At 42.5% G+C, this 12,850-nt stretch overlaps 1 protein-coding gene across 1 annotated transcript in view; it reads right to left on the bottom strand.

Annotated features, from left to right (window-relative positions):
- The window catches only part of PRIMPOL (primase and DNA directed polymerase), a 377,464-nt gene that overhangs the window by 52,535 nt on the left and 312,079 nt on the right, over positions 1–12,850 (bottom strand). The window lies entirely within an intron of this gene.

The raw sequence follows: 12,850 nt of genomic DNA, 5'->3' as shown, positions 1-12,850 counted from the left end.
TTACACCTGCCTAATCATGATGAATAAAGGCAGAATACAAAACTTGTAAGGAAAACCACAATGCAGCTTTGCAAATTTGTTCCCTTGATGCTTCATCTTTGAAAACCCATAAAGTAGCAACTGATCTAGTGGAATAAGTTGAGATATGTTTAGTTGGCGACTTTCCCACCACCAAAGAAAGCTTTGTGAATCACCTGTTTTAACCAAGAAGCCAGAGTCACTGCAGTAGCTTTTCACCATTAGGAGGACCAGAATGATGTATAATAAGCTTCTGCTCTGTCTGAAATCTTTAGTAGCCTGAAAATAAAACTTTAAAGTCCTTTTACATCTAAGTAATAGAGAAGCCTCACACCGTAGCATTTTAAGAAATAGGACATACACAAAAACGCAACAATAATCTCATGGTTATTTGATGTGTATTTGTTGAGGAGATTTATATTTTTTGAAGAAAACAACCTTAGCAAAGAAATCATTTGGTAAGAAGCACAGCTTTTACCTTATGGAAAATGAGAAAAAAAGGGGGGTGGGAGACTACATCATAAAGTGGATAGTTCTAAAACTATCCTAGGAGATGATACAGCTAAAAGAAAAATAACTTTCCAGGACAGAAATGGCATAGCAACATATTTAATTATCACTAAAGCCTGAACAAATGTTTAAACATCAAGAGGTATAGCTGTACTTTTGTAAAAAAGCACTGATACAGCCAATTTTGTCCCTTCAAAGAACTAGTAGATCGACCCTTATTTAATTACTCTTGAAGAAACTGAAGAATTCTAGGAATCAAGGAATGCAAACTGAAACCTCTTGAAGCACACTGCCTAAAGAATACCTTCCATATCTTGCATAAAAAAAATCATCTAGGCCTGTAAAAAGAATATCGTTTACAGCATCTGAGCAAACGCTATGCTTCAAAATGAAGCGTTTAACCTCCAAGCCTTAAAATTGCGATCTGGATAAAAACAGAATTTATGTTTACCTGATAAATTACTTTCTCCAACGGTGTGTCCGGTCCACGGCGTCATCCTTACTTGTGGGATATTCTCTTCCCCAACAGGAAATGGCAAAGAGCCCAGCAAAGCTGGTCACATGATCCCTCCTAGGCTCCGCCTACCCCAGTCATTCGACCGACGTTAAGGAGGAATATTTGCATAGGAGAAACCATATGATACCGTGGTGACTGTAGTTAAAGAAAATAAAATATCAGACCTGATTAAAAAACCAGGGCGGGCCGTGGACCGGACACACCGTTGGAGAAAGTAATTTATCAGGTAAACATAAATTCTGTTTTCTCCAACATAGGTGTGTCCGGTCCACGGCGTCATCCTTACTTGTGGGAACCAATACCAAAGCTTTAGGACACGGATGAAGGGAGGGAGCAAATCAGGTCACCTAAATGGAAGGCACCACGGCTTGCAAAACCTTTCTCCCAAAAATAGCCTCAGAAGAAGCAAAAGTATCAAACTTGTAAAATTTGGTAAAAGTGTGCAGTGAAGACCAAGTCGCTGCCCTACATATCTGATCAACAGAAGCCTCGTTCTTGAAGGCCCATGTGGAAGCCACAGCCCTAGTGGAATGAGCTGTGATTCTTTCGGGAGGCTGCCGTCCGGCAGTCTCGTAAGCCAATCTGATGATGCTTTTAATCCAAAAAGAGAGAGAGGTAGAAGTTGCTTTTTGACCTCTCCTTTTACCGGAATAAACAACAAACAAGGAAGATGTTTGTCTAAAATCCTTTGTAGCCTCTAAATAGAATTTTAGAGCGCGAACAACATTCAAATTGTGCAACAAACGTTCCTTCTTCGAAACTGGTTTCGGACACAGAGAAGGTACGATAATCTCCTGGTTAATGTTTTTGTTAGAAACAACTTTTGGAAGAAAACCAGGTTTAGTACGTAAAACCACCTTATCTGCATGGAACACCAGATAAGGAGGAGAACACTGCAGAGCAGATAATTCTGAAACTCTTCGAGCAGAAGAAATTGCAACCAAAAACAAAACTTTCCAAGATAATAACTTAATATCAACGGAATGTAAGGGTTCAAACGGAACCCCCTGAAGAACTGAAAGAACTAAGTTGAGACTCCAAGGAGGAGTCAAAGGTTTGTAAACAGGCTTGATTCTGACCAGAGCCTGAACAAAGGCTTGAACATCTGGCACAGCTGCCAGCTTTTTGTGAAGTAACACAGACAAGGCAGAAATCTGTCCCTTCAGGGAACTTGCAGATAATCCTTTTTCCAATCCTTCTTGAAGGAAGGATAGAATCTTAGGAATTTTAACCTTGTCCCAAGGGAATCCTTTAGATTCACACCAACAGATATATTTTTTCCAAATTTTGTGGTAAATCTTTCTAGTTACAGGCTTTCTGGCCTGAACAAGAGTATCGATAACAGAATCTGAGAACCCTCGCTTCGATAAGATCAAGCGTTCAATCTCCAAGCAGTCAGCTGGAGTGAGACCAGATTCGGATGTTCGAACGGACCCTGAACAAGAAGGTCTCGTCTCAAAGGTAGCTTCCATGGTGGAGCCGATGACATATTCACCAGATCTGCATACCAAGTCCTGCGTGGCCACGCAGGAGCTATCAAGATCACCGACGCCCTCTCCTGATTGATCCTGGCTACCAGCCTGGGGATGAGAGGAAACGGCGGGAACACATAAGCTAGTTTGAAGGTCCAAGGTGCTACTAGTGCATCCACTAGAGCCGCCTTGGGATCCCTGGATCTGGACCCGTAGCAAGGAACTTTGAAGTTCTGACGAGAGGCCATCAGATCCATGTCTGGAATGCCCCACAGTTGAGTGACTTGGGCAAAGATTTCCGGATGGAGTTCCCACTCCCCCGGATGCAATGTCTGACGACTCAGAAAATCCGCTTCCCAATTTTCCACTCCTGGGATGTGGATAGCAGACAGGTGGCAGGAGTGAGACTCCGCCCATAGAATGATTTTGGTCACTTCTTCCATCGCTAGGGAACTCCTTGTTCCCCCCTGATGGTTGATGTACGCAACAGTTGTCATGTTGTCTGATTGAAACCGTATGAACTTGGCCCTCGCTAGCTGAGGCCAAGCTTTGAGAGCATTGAATATCGCTCTCAGTTCCAGAATATTTATCGGTAGAAGAGATTCTTCCCGAGACCAAAGACCCTGAGCTTTCAGGGATCCCCAGACCGCGCCCCAGCCCATCAGACTGGCGTCGGTCGTGACAATGACCCACTCTGGTCTGCGGAAGGTCATCCCTTGTGACAGGTTGTCCAGGGACAGCCACCAACGGAGTGAGTCTCTGGTCCTCTGATTTACTTGTATCTTCGGAGACAAGTCTGTATAGTCCCCATTCCACTGACTGAGCATGCACAGTTGTAATGGTCTTAGATGAATGCGCGCAAAAGGAACTATGTCCATTGCCGCTACCATCAAACCTATCACTTCCATGCACTGCGCTATGGAAGGAAGAGGAACGGAATGAAGTATCCGACAAGAGTCTAGAAGCTTTGTTTTTCTGGCTTCTGTCAGAAAAATCCTCATTTCTAAGGAGTCTATTATTGTTCCCAAGAAGGGAACCCTTGTTGACGGAGATAGAGAACTCTTTTCCACGTTCACTTTCCATCCGTGAGATCTGAGAAAGGCCAGGACAATGTCCGTGTGAGCCTTTGCTTGAGGAAGGGACGACGCTTGAATCAGAATGTCGTCCAAGTAAGGTACTACGGCAATGCCCCTTGGTCTTAGCACAGCTAGAAGGGACCCTAGTACCTTTGTGAAAATCCTTGGAGCAGTGGCTAATCCGAAAGGAAGCGCCACGAACTGGTAATGCTTGTCCAGGAATGCGAACCTTAGGAACCGATGATGTTCCTTGTGGATAGGAATATGTAGATACGCATCCTTTAAATCCACCGTGGTCATGAATTGACCTTCCTGGATGGAAGGAAGAATTGTTCGAATGGTTTCCATCTTGAACGATGGAACCTTGAGAAACTTGTTTAAGATCTTGAGATCTAAGATTGGTCTGAACGTTCCCTCTTTTTTGGGAACTATGAACAGATTGGAGTAGAACCCCATCCCTTGTTCTCCTAATGGAACAGGATGAATCACTCCCATTTTTAACAGGTCTTCTACACAATGTAAGAATGCCTGTCTTTTTATGTGGTCTGAAGACAACTGAGACCTGTGGAACCTCCCCCTTGGGGGAAGCCCCTTGAACTCCAGAAAATAACCTTGGGAGACTATTTCTAGCGCCCAAGGATCCAGAACATCTCTTGCCCAAGCCTGAGCGAAGAGAGAGAGTCTGCCCCCCACCAGATCCGGTCCCGGATCGGGGGCCAACATTTCATGCTGTCTTGGTAGCAGTGGCAGGTTTCTTGGCCTGCTTTCCCTTGTTCCAGCCTTGCATTGGTCTCCAAGCTGGCTTGGCTTGAGAAGAATTACCCTCTTGCTTAGAGGACGTAGCACCTTGGGCTGGTCCGTTTCTACGAAAGGGACGAAAATTAGGTTTATTTTTTGCCTTGAAAGGCCGATCCTGAGGAAGGGCGTGGCCCTTACCCCCAGTGATATCAGAGATAATCTCTTTCAAGTCAGGGCCAAACAGCGTTTTCCCCTTGAAAGGAATGTTAAGTAGCTTGTTCTTGGAAGACGCATCAGCTGACCAAGATTTCAACCAAAGCGCTCTGCGCGCCACAATAGCAAACCCAGAGTTCTTAGCCGCTAACCTAGCCAATTGCAAAGTGGCGTCTAAGGTGAAAGAATTAGCCAATTTGAGAGCATTGATTCTGTCCATAATCTCCTCATAAGGAGGAGAATCACTATCGACCGCCTTTACCAGCTCATCGAACCAGAAACACGCGGCTGTAGCGACAGGGACAATGCATGAAATTGGTTGTAGAAGGTAACCCTGCTGAACAAACATCTTTTTAAGTAAACCTTCTAATTTTTTATCCATAGGATCTTTGAAAGCACAACTATCTTCTATGGGTATAGTGGTGCGTTTGTTTAAGGTGGAAACCGCTCCCTCGACCTTGGGGACTGTCTGCCATAAGTCCTTTCTGGGGTCGACCATAGGAAACAATTTTTTAAATATGGGGGGAGGGACGAAAGGAATACCGGGCCTTTCCCATTCTTTATTTACAATGTCCGCCACCCGCTCGGGTATAGGAAAAGCTTCTGGGAGCCCCGGGACCTCTAGGAACTTGTCCATTTTACATAGTTTCTCTGGGATGACCAACTTGTCACAATCATCCAGAGTGGATAATACCTCCTTAAGCAGAATGCGGAGATGTTCCAACTTAAATTTAAACGTAATCACATCAGGTTCAGCTTGTTGAGAAATGTTCCCTGAATCAGTAATTTCTCCCTCAGACAAAACCTCCCTGGCCCCAACAGACTGGTTTAGGGGCCCTTCAGAACCATTATTATCAGCGTCGTCATGCTCTTCAGTATCTAAAACAGAGCAGTCGCGCTTACGCTGATAAGTGTTCATTTTGGCTAAAATGTTTTTGACAGAATTATCCATTACAGCCGTTAATTGTTGCATAGTAAGGAGTATTGGCGCGCTAGATGTACTAGGGGCCTCCTGAGTGGGCAAGACTCGTGTAGACGAAGGAGGGAATGATGCAGTACCATGCTTACTCCCCTCACTTGAGGAATCATCTTGGGCATCATTGTCATTGTCACATAAATCACATTTATTTAAATGAGAAGGAATTCTGGCTTCCCCACATTCAGAACACAGTCTATCTGGTAGTTCAGACATGTTAAACAGGCATAAACTTGATAACAAAGTACAAAAAACGTTTTAAAATAAAACCGTTACTGTCACTTTAAATTTTAAACTGAACACACTTTATTACTGCAATTGCGAAAAAATATGAAGGAATTGTTCAAAATTCACCAAAATTTCACCACAGTGTCTTAAAACCTTAAAAGTATTGCACACCAAATTTGGAAGCTTTAACCCTTAAAATAACGGAACCGGAGCCGTTTTTAACTTTAACCCCTTTACAGTCCCTGGTATCTGCTTTGCTGAGACCCAACCAAGCCCAAAGGGGAATACGATACCAAATGACGCCTTCAGAAAGTCTTTTCTAAGTATCAGAGCTCCTCACACATGCGACTGCATGTCATGCCTCTCAAAAACAAGTGCGCAACACCGGCGCGAAAATGAGGCTCTGCCTATGATTTGGGAAAGCCCCTAAAGAATAAGGTGTCTAAAACAGTGCCTGCCGATATAATCTTATCAAAATACCCAGATTAAATGATTCCTCAAGGCTAAATATGTGTTAATAATGAATCGATTTAGCCCAGAAAAAGTCTACAGTCTTAATAAGCCCTTGTGAAGCCCTTATTTACTATCTTAATAAACATGGCTTACCGGATCCCATAGGGAAAATAACAGCTTCCAGCATTACATCGTCTTGTTAGAATGTGTCATACCTCAAGCAGCAAGAGACTGCTCACTGTTCCCCCAACTGAAGTTAATTGCTCTCAACAGTCCTGTGTGGAACAGCCATGGATTTTAGTAACGGTTGCTAAAATCATTTTCCTCATACAAACAGAAATCTTCATCTCTTTTCTGTTTCTGAGTAAATAGTACATACCAGCACTATTTTAAAATAACAAACTCTTGATTGAATAATAAAAACTACAGTTAAACACTAAAAAACTCTAAGCCATCTCCGTGGAGATGTTGCCTGTACAACGGCAAAGAGAATGACTGGGGTAGGCGGAGCCTAGGAGGGATCATGTGACCAGCTTTGCTGGGCTCTTTGCCATTTCCTGTTGGGGAAGAGAATATCCCACAAGTAAGGATGACGCCGTGGACCGGACACACCTATGTTGGAGAAATGGAGGACTTATACATAATAGGTCTGGGCAAGGTGAAAAGAGACAAGAAAGAGAACTGGACATTTGAGACAAGTCTGACAAAAAAACCCAAAATATATTATTAATTTTTGGTCACCACAGAAGAGCTTGAAAAATCTCTCCAGACGGCGCCCCATCCCAGAAAACTGGCATCTGCAGTCACTATAGCCCATAAAGACAAAAAATTGAAAAATCCAAGGGTTAATGACTGATTGTCTAGCCACCAGAATCGAGATTACTCTGAGGGATAGAGAACAATCTGTTCTAATTTTAGATAATTCCTCATCCATGGACGTAGCATAGATAGATAGTAGAATAGGTTGTAAGTGACAATGAGCACACAGAATTGCATCCAAATGCACCACCATTAGGCCCACCACTTCCATATATTTGCTAATGATGGATAGTAGTAAGCTAAAGAAGAGAGCATGCTTACTGAAGTTGCAGTCAAAGAGACTGATGGGTACAAGTGCATGGAACTGAGTCTATAAAGACTCCCAAATAAACAACAACCTTAGATGAGCTCTTTGGAACCTATATTGAGAATACACTTCAGTATATGCCTTTTGAGACCTGAAATATGCAAAAAAGATAGAGACAGACTCATTAAAACAGACTATATGGAAACTCCCAGAAACCAAAATGTGAACTGGGGAACAAGGAAACTTCATGATACATACAGTAAATACTACAATCATATCATGGGGAAGGATAGAAGACTTGGAAAACAAAGGAAATGAAGGAACACATACCTCAATTCTATTGTGCACTAGAATTGATCTACTAAAAGATCAGAGAAGCAGTAACATCACAAGGGTATAGCTCTTGCTATAATTGACAGCCCAATAACAGGATGACAGGATAAGAGAAATAACAAGTCTGCAACAACAAAACAAAAAATGTATCTTAGGAGAACATGAAAATAGAGATCATAAGATCTTTAAGAGAAGAACTATTCCCTATAGGAGTAGTAAAACAACACTTAGCAAGTGTAAAAAAGGAGAAATCATAATCTCATAAACCAAACAAAAGAAAAAAAAGTGATTGATCATCAGCAAATACCTTGCCATCATTAGACAAAAGTCAACTGGTAGACATAAGCCATCATACAGTGTCAACTGCAACATTATATTAACTCCTTAATGACCAGCAAAGCTTTGAAATCTCCTTAACCCTCTGTAGACTGCAGTGTCTGTGTGATGTAATCTGTTTCCTAGTTATGCAATACATGAACATGTATATTATAATAGCCTGTGGGCACTGTGTGTGCAGTGCTCCTACCTGAAAAAACACTCACTCCACTGATCTTACCAGCACAAAGAATAGCTGAATGCAGTAGAGAGCCCATCCAGTGTTGTGAAGTTAACAGCAAAATATATAGGAGAGTATTGATGACCCCAAAGAAGGAGGTTAACGGACAGGTCACAGTGACATCTAGGGGGGTTATGGCTGAAATCCCATAGGGAATTACAGTGCCAATAAAAGTAATCCAATACCCCTGAATCAGCAATCAAGAGGGGTAACTCAACATAGAAACTGGAACACATCTAAGCTTAACCTTCACTCCTGGGAGACAAAGAACAAAACTGAGTAGTACAGTGGTGGAAGGGACTAAAAGCTGTTGTTGTTTGGGGTTCTTTGCCTCCTCCTAGTGGCGGGAATTCAATCCCACACATCAAGGCTTGTGGACTCGTGCCTTCATCTGAAAGAAAACAAAATTTATGCTTACCTGATAAATTTCTTTCTTTCCAGGCATGGAGAGTCCACAACATCATTCCAATTACTAGTGGGATATTTAACTCCAGGCCAGAGCACTCCAGTAAATCTGTTAAGTTTAACTTCCCTTACCCATAATCTCCAGTCATTCAGTTGAAGGAAAATGGAAAAAGAAGAAACACAAGGGTATAGAGATGCCTGAGGTTTACTCAAAAAAACTGCCGAATTATAATTTAAAAAGAGGGCGGGGTCGTGGACTCTCCATGCCCGGAAATAAATAAATTTATCAGGTAAGCATAAATTTTGTTTACTTTCCTACGCAGAGGACACGGAATGAAAATGGAGGGAGGACACGGAATGAAAAGGGAGGGAGAAAAAGGCAGGAGGACCTAAACAGAAGGCACCACCTCTTGAAGAACCTTTCTCCGAAAAGAGGCCTCAGCCGAGGCAAAAGTATCAAATTTGTAGAATTTTGAAAAAATATGCAAAGAGGACCATGTTGCCGCCTTGCAAATCTGTTCCACTGAAGCTTCATTTTTGAAAGCCCAAGATGAGGAGACAGTCCTAGTGGAATGAGCCGTAATTCTCTCAGGAGGATGCTGTACAGCTGTCTCATAAGCAAAACGAATCATACTTCTTAACCAGAGGGAAAGGGTAGTAGAAGTGACCTTCTGACACTTACACTTCCCAGAGAAAACCACAAACAGGGCAGAAGATTGTTGAAAATCTTTAGTAGCTTGTAGGTAAAATTTTAGAGCACGCACAACATCCAAGTTATGCAAAAGATGTTCCTAAGAAGGATTAGGACAAAAAGAAGGAATAACAATTTCCTGATTAATGTTTCGATCTGACACTACCTTAGGGAGAAAACCCAATTTAGTATGAAGGACCGCCTTATCTGCATGAAAAATAATCACACTGCAGAGCCGAAAGCTCAGAAACTCTGCAAGCAGAAGAAATAGCAAGAAGAAACAAAACCTTCCAAGATACCAGTTTTATATCAACAGCATGCATCGGCTCAAACGAAGCCTGTTGCAAAACTTTAAGAACAAGATTAAGGCTCCAAGGAGAAGTAACAGGGTTAAACACAGGCCTGATTCTGACCAGGGCCTGAACAAAAGCTTGAACATCTGGCTAATCGGCCAGACATTTGTGCAAAAGAATAGACAGTGCAGAAATCTGACCCTTCACCTACTGACTGACAAACCTTTCTCCAGGCCATCCTGAAGAAAAGATAAAATACAGTTATTCCTCACCCGGCATCAGGAGAAACCCTCAGATTTGCACCAATACAGATATTTACGCCATACCTTAGGGTAAATCTTGCGAGTAACAAGTTTGCGAGCCTGAAGCATAGAATCAATGACCGCTTCAGAAAACCCACGTTTAGATAGAACTAGGCGTTCAATCTCCAAGCAGTCAGCTTCAGAGAATCCAGGTTTGGATGGAGGAATGGACCCTGAATCAGAAGTTCCTTCCTCAGAGGTAATTTCCAAGGAGGAAGAGATGATATCCTTACCAAATCCGCGAACCAGATCCTGCGAGGCCATGCAGGAGCTATGAGAATTACCAATGCTCTCTCCTGTTTAATACGAGCAATGACTCGTGGAAGGAGAGCAATTAAAACATAAAAAATATATTGGGCACAAAAGAAAAAAAACATCACCCTAAGAAGTAACCTCAGACTGCCTGAGGCTCCTACCATGACCGGATAGATATCCCACTAGTAAGAGGAAGCAAGACTTCTGTAAAGTTCTTCTCCTCCTTAGCAGACAATCCGATCAAAGAGAACCAGCCGCAAAGCAGACACTGAGATACTCACTAAGCTCTGCTCCGAAATACCGGAAGTGCGGAGGTCATGTGAGCGACTAGAAAAATTAAACTGCGCCACATTAAAAGCGTGCGCTAACAAACGGCTGCAGAAAGAAAATAAAATTAAAAAGGCCTTAACTTACTCTGTCATAGCCCAGCTATACAAATAAGGGGAAAAGTAAATCCCTTTGAATCCCTTCAGCCAAGTGAACTCTTCATTAACCCCTTAAGTCTCACACTGAGTGCAATTAAAAATCAAAGTATGAATTTTTTTTAACACATAGCGTGCCAATAAAGCTGCCCATAAAATGTACCCTTAACCAAATAAGGATAATTATGTCCCAAAATGGATCCACTTGAAGGTTAACCTTTAAAAGTGCTGTCCTTCAGCACCTAGAAGGCAAAGGGCACTTACCTGTGGATTCAGCTGCAGAGCAGATGACAGTTACTAAGGTGTGACTGGTACTCCACTCCCTATCAGGGACCTGTAGTAAAAGAAAGAAAAGAGTAACCAACCCTGACTTTCCGTAAAGGGGTAGCAAAAGTGTTAGAAGTAAAGCAAAGACCACCTTGCGACCTTCTAACTGCTAAAAGCCACCAGTACTCTTACTACAGAGATTGACGTGGACACAGCTAGACCTCAATCCTTCCTTGCAGGGAAAAGTACCCATAAAAGGATTAAATATCTTCAAACACCATCTTCGCACATCCTCCATTGACAGAGGCAAAGAGAATGACTGGGGATTATGGGTAAGGGAAGTTACACTTAACAGCTTTGCTGGGGTGCTCTTTGCCTCCTCCTGCTGGCCAGGAGTTGAAAATCCCACTATTAATTAGAATGACGTTGTGGACTCTCCATGCCATAGGAAATAAATCAGTCTTTTAATGAAAAATCTTAACTTTCAAATGTAAAACTTGTACCTACGGGGGGCGGAGACAGCAGCCATTGAGACAAGACGAGTCTTGCTGGAGCTCTGTCAAAAATCTGCTTAAAATTGAGATCTACCTTAACAAAAGATCTATATCTAGCTCTCAAATCCCTATCTATAGAAGCCTACTGCTAGGGGCTCGATTTGAAACACTAAAGACACAGACTCCAGACATTTTGGGAGAGACTAAGAGATTGAGGTCTAAGAACCTTTGCGGTTGCTGTAGGGTCGGAACTCCGTTCTGGCAGCTGTTAACACATAAATCGCAATGATCGGATTCCGGATTGAGGTGAGAATTCAGCTCCGATCGCGACCGCCAGAGGGTCGGGGATCCGTTCCGGTGGTCAAACGAAAAGGGAAGCCGTCATTGTCACTGACAATAATACAGGAGCGAGGCCTTATAACCATCAGCGATTACCGGAGGGTTGGGGCTCCACACCGGTGATCACCAACACAATCCAGCATTGCTTGAGGAGTTTCCTGTTTGCGGAGGCCTCTAGGATCCTCAGGCATCACGAACACAGCTTGGGGGAAAAAGGCGATTGCTGAGAGGCACATAGTGCAACATGCTGAAAAAATAAGTATCAAACACCCTGTACATTAATACACAAAGAGAAAAAGAGGGAATCTGAGACTTTAACTTTAATAGCCTTGCAAAAACCCTCAGTCATATTAAAAGGGGTATAAACTGCTACTACAGCCAATAGAATGCGAGCTCAATCCGATTGGCTGATGCATTTTTCCTACCTTAATTCCGATTGGCTGATAGAATCCTATCAGCCAATCGGAATTCAAGGGACGCCATCTTGGATGACGTCATTTAAAGGAACCTTCATTCGTCGTTAGTCCGTTGGCCAGGAAGGATGCTCCGAGCTGGATGTCTTCAAGATGGAGCCGCTCCGCGCCGGAAGGATGAAGATAGAAGATGCCGCTTGGATGAAGACTTTTGCCGGATGGAGGACCTCTTCTGCCCCGATCGGATGAAGACTTTTGCCGGATGGAGGACCACTTGTGCCCAACTTCTTGGATGACTTCGGCCCGGCTGGGTGAAGACGTCTCCCGGTAAGGTGATATTCAATGGGGTAGTGTTAGCTTTTTTTATGGGGGGATTGGGTGGGTTTTAGAGTAGGGGTGTGTGGGTGGTGGGTTGCAATGTTGGGGCGGGTATTGTATTTTTTTTTACAGGTAAAAGAGCTGATTACTTTGGGGCAATGCCCCGCAAAAGGCCCTTTTAAGGGCTATTTGTAATTTAGTATAGGGTAGGGCATTTTATTATTTTGGGGGCTTTTTTATTTTATTAGGGAGCTTAGATTAGGTATAATTAGTTTAAATTTCTTGTAAAAAATTTTTTCCTGTAATTTAGTGTTTTTTTTTTCTCGTAATTTAGTTTATTGAATTTAATTGTATTTAATTGTAGGTAGTTTAGGTAATTAGTTTAATGATAGTGTAGTGTTAGGTGTAATTGTAACTTAGGTTAGGATTTATTTTACAGGTAATTTTGTACCTTTTTAGCTATGTAGTTATTAAATAGTTAATACCTATTTAATA

This window comes from Bombina bombina, chromosome 2 (genome assembly GCF_027579735.1).
Source record: "Bombina bombina isolate aBomBom1 chromosome 2, aBomBom1.pri, whole genome shotgun sequence".
Taxonomy (NCBI): domain Eukaryota; kingdom Metazoa; phylum Chordata; class Amphibia; order Anura; family Bombinatoridae; genus Bombina; species Bombina bombina.
Note: the sequence above shows the minus strand (reverse complement) of the source record. Positions and strands in the feature narration are given on the sequence as shown.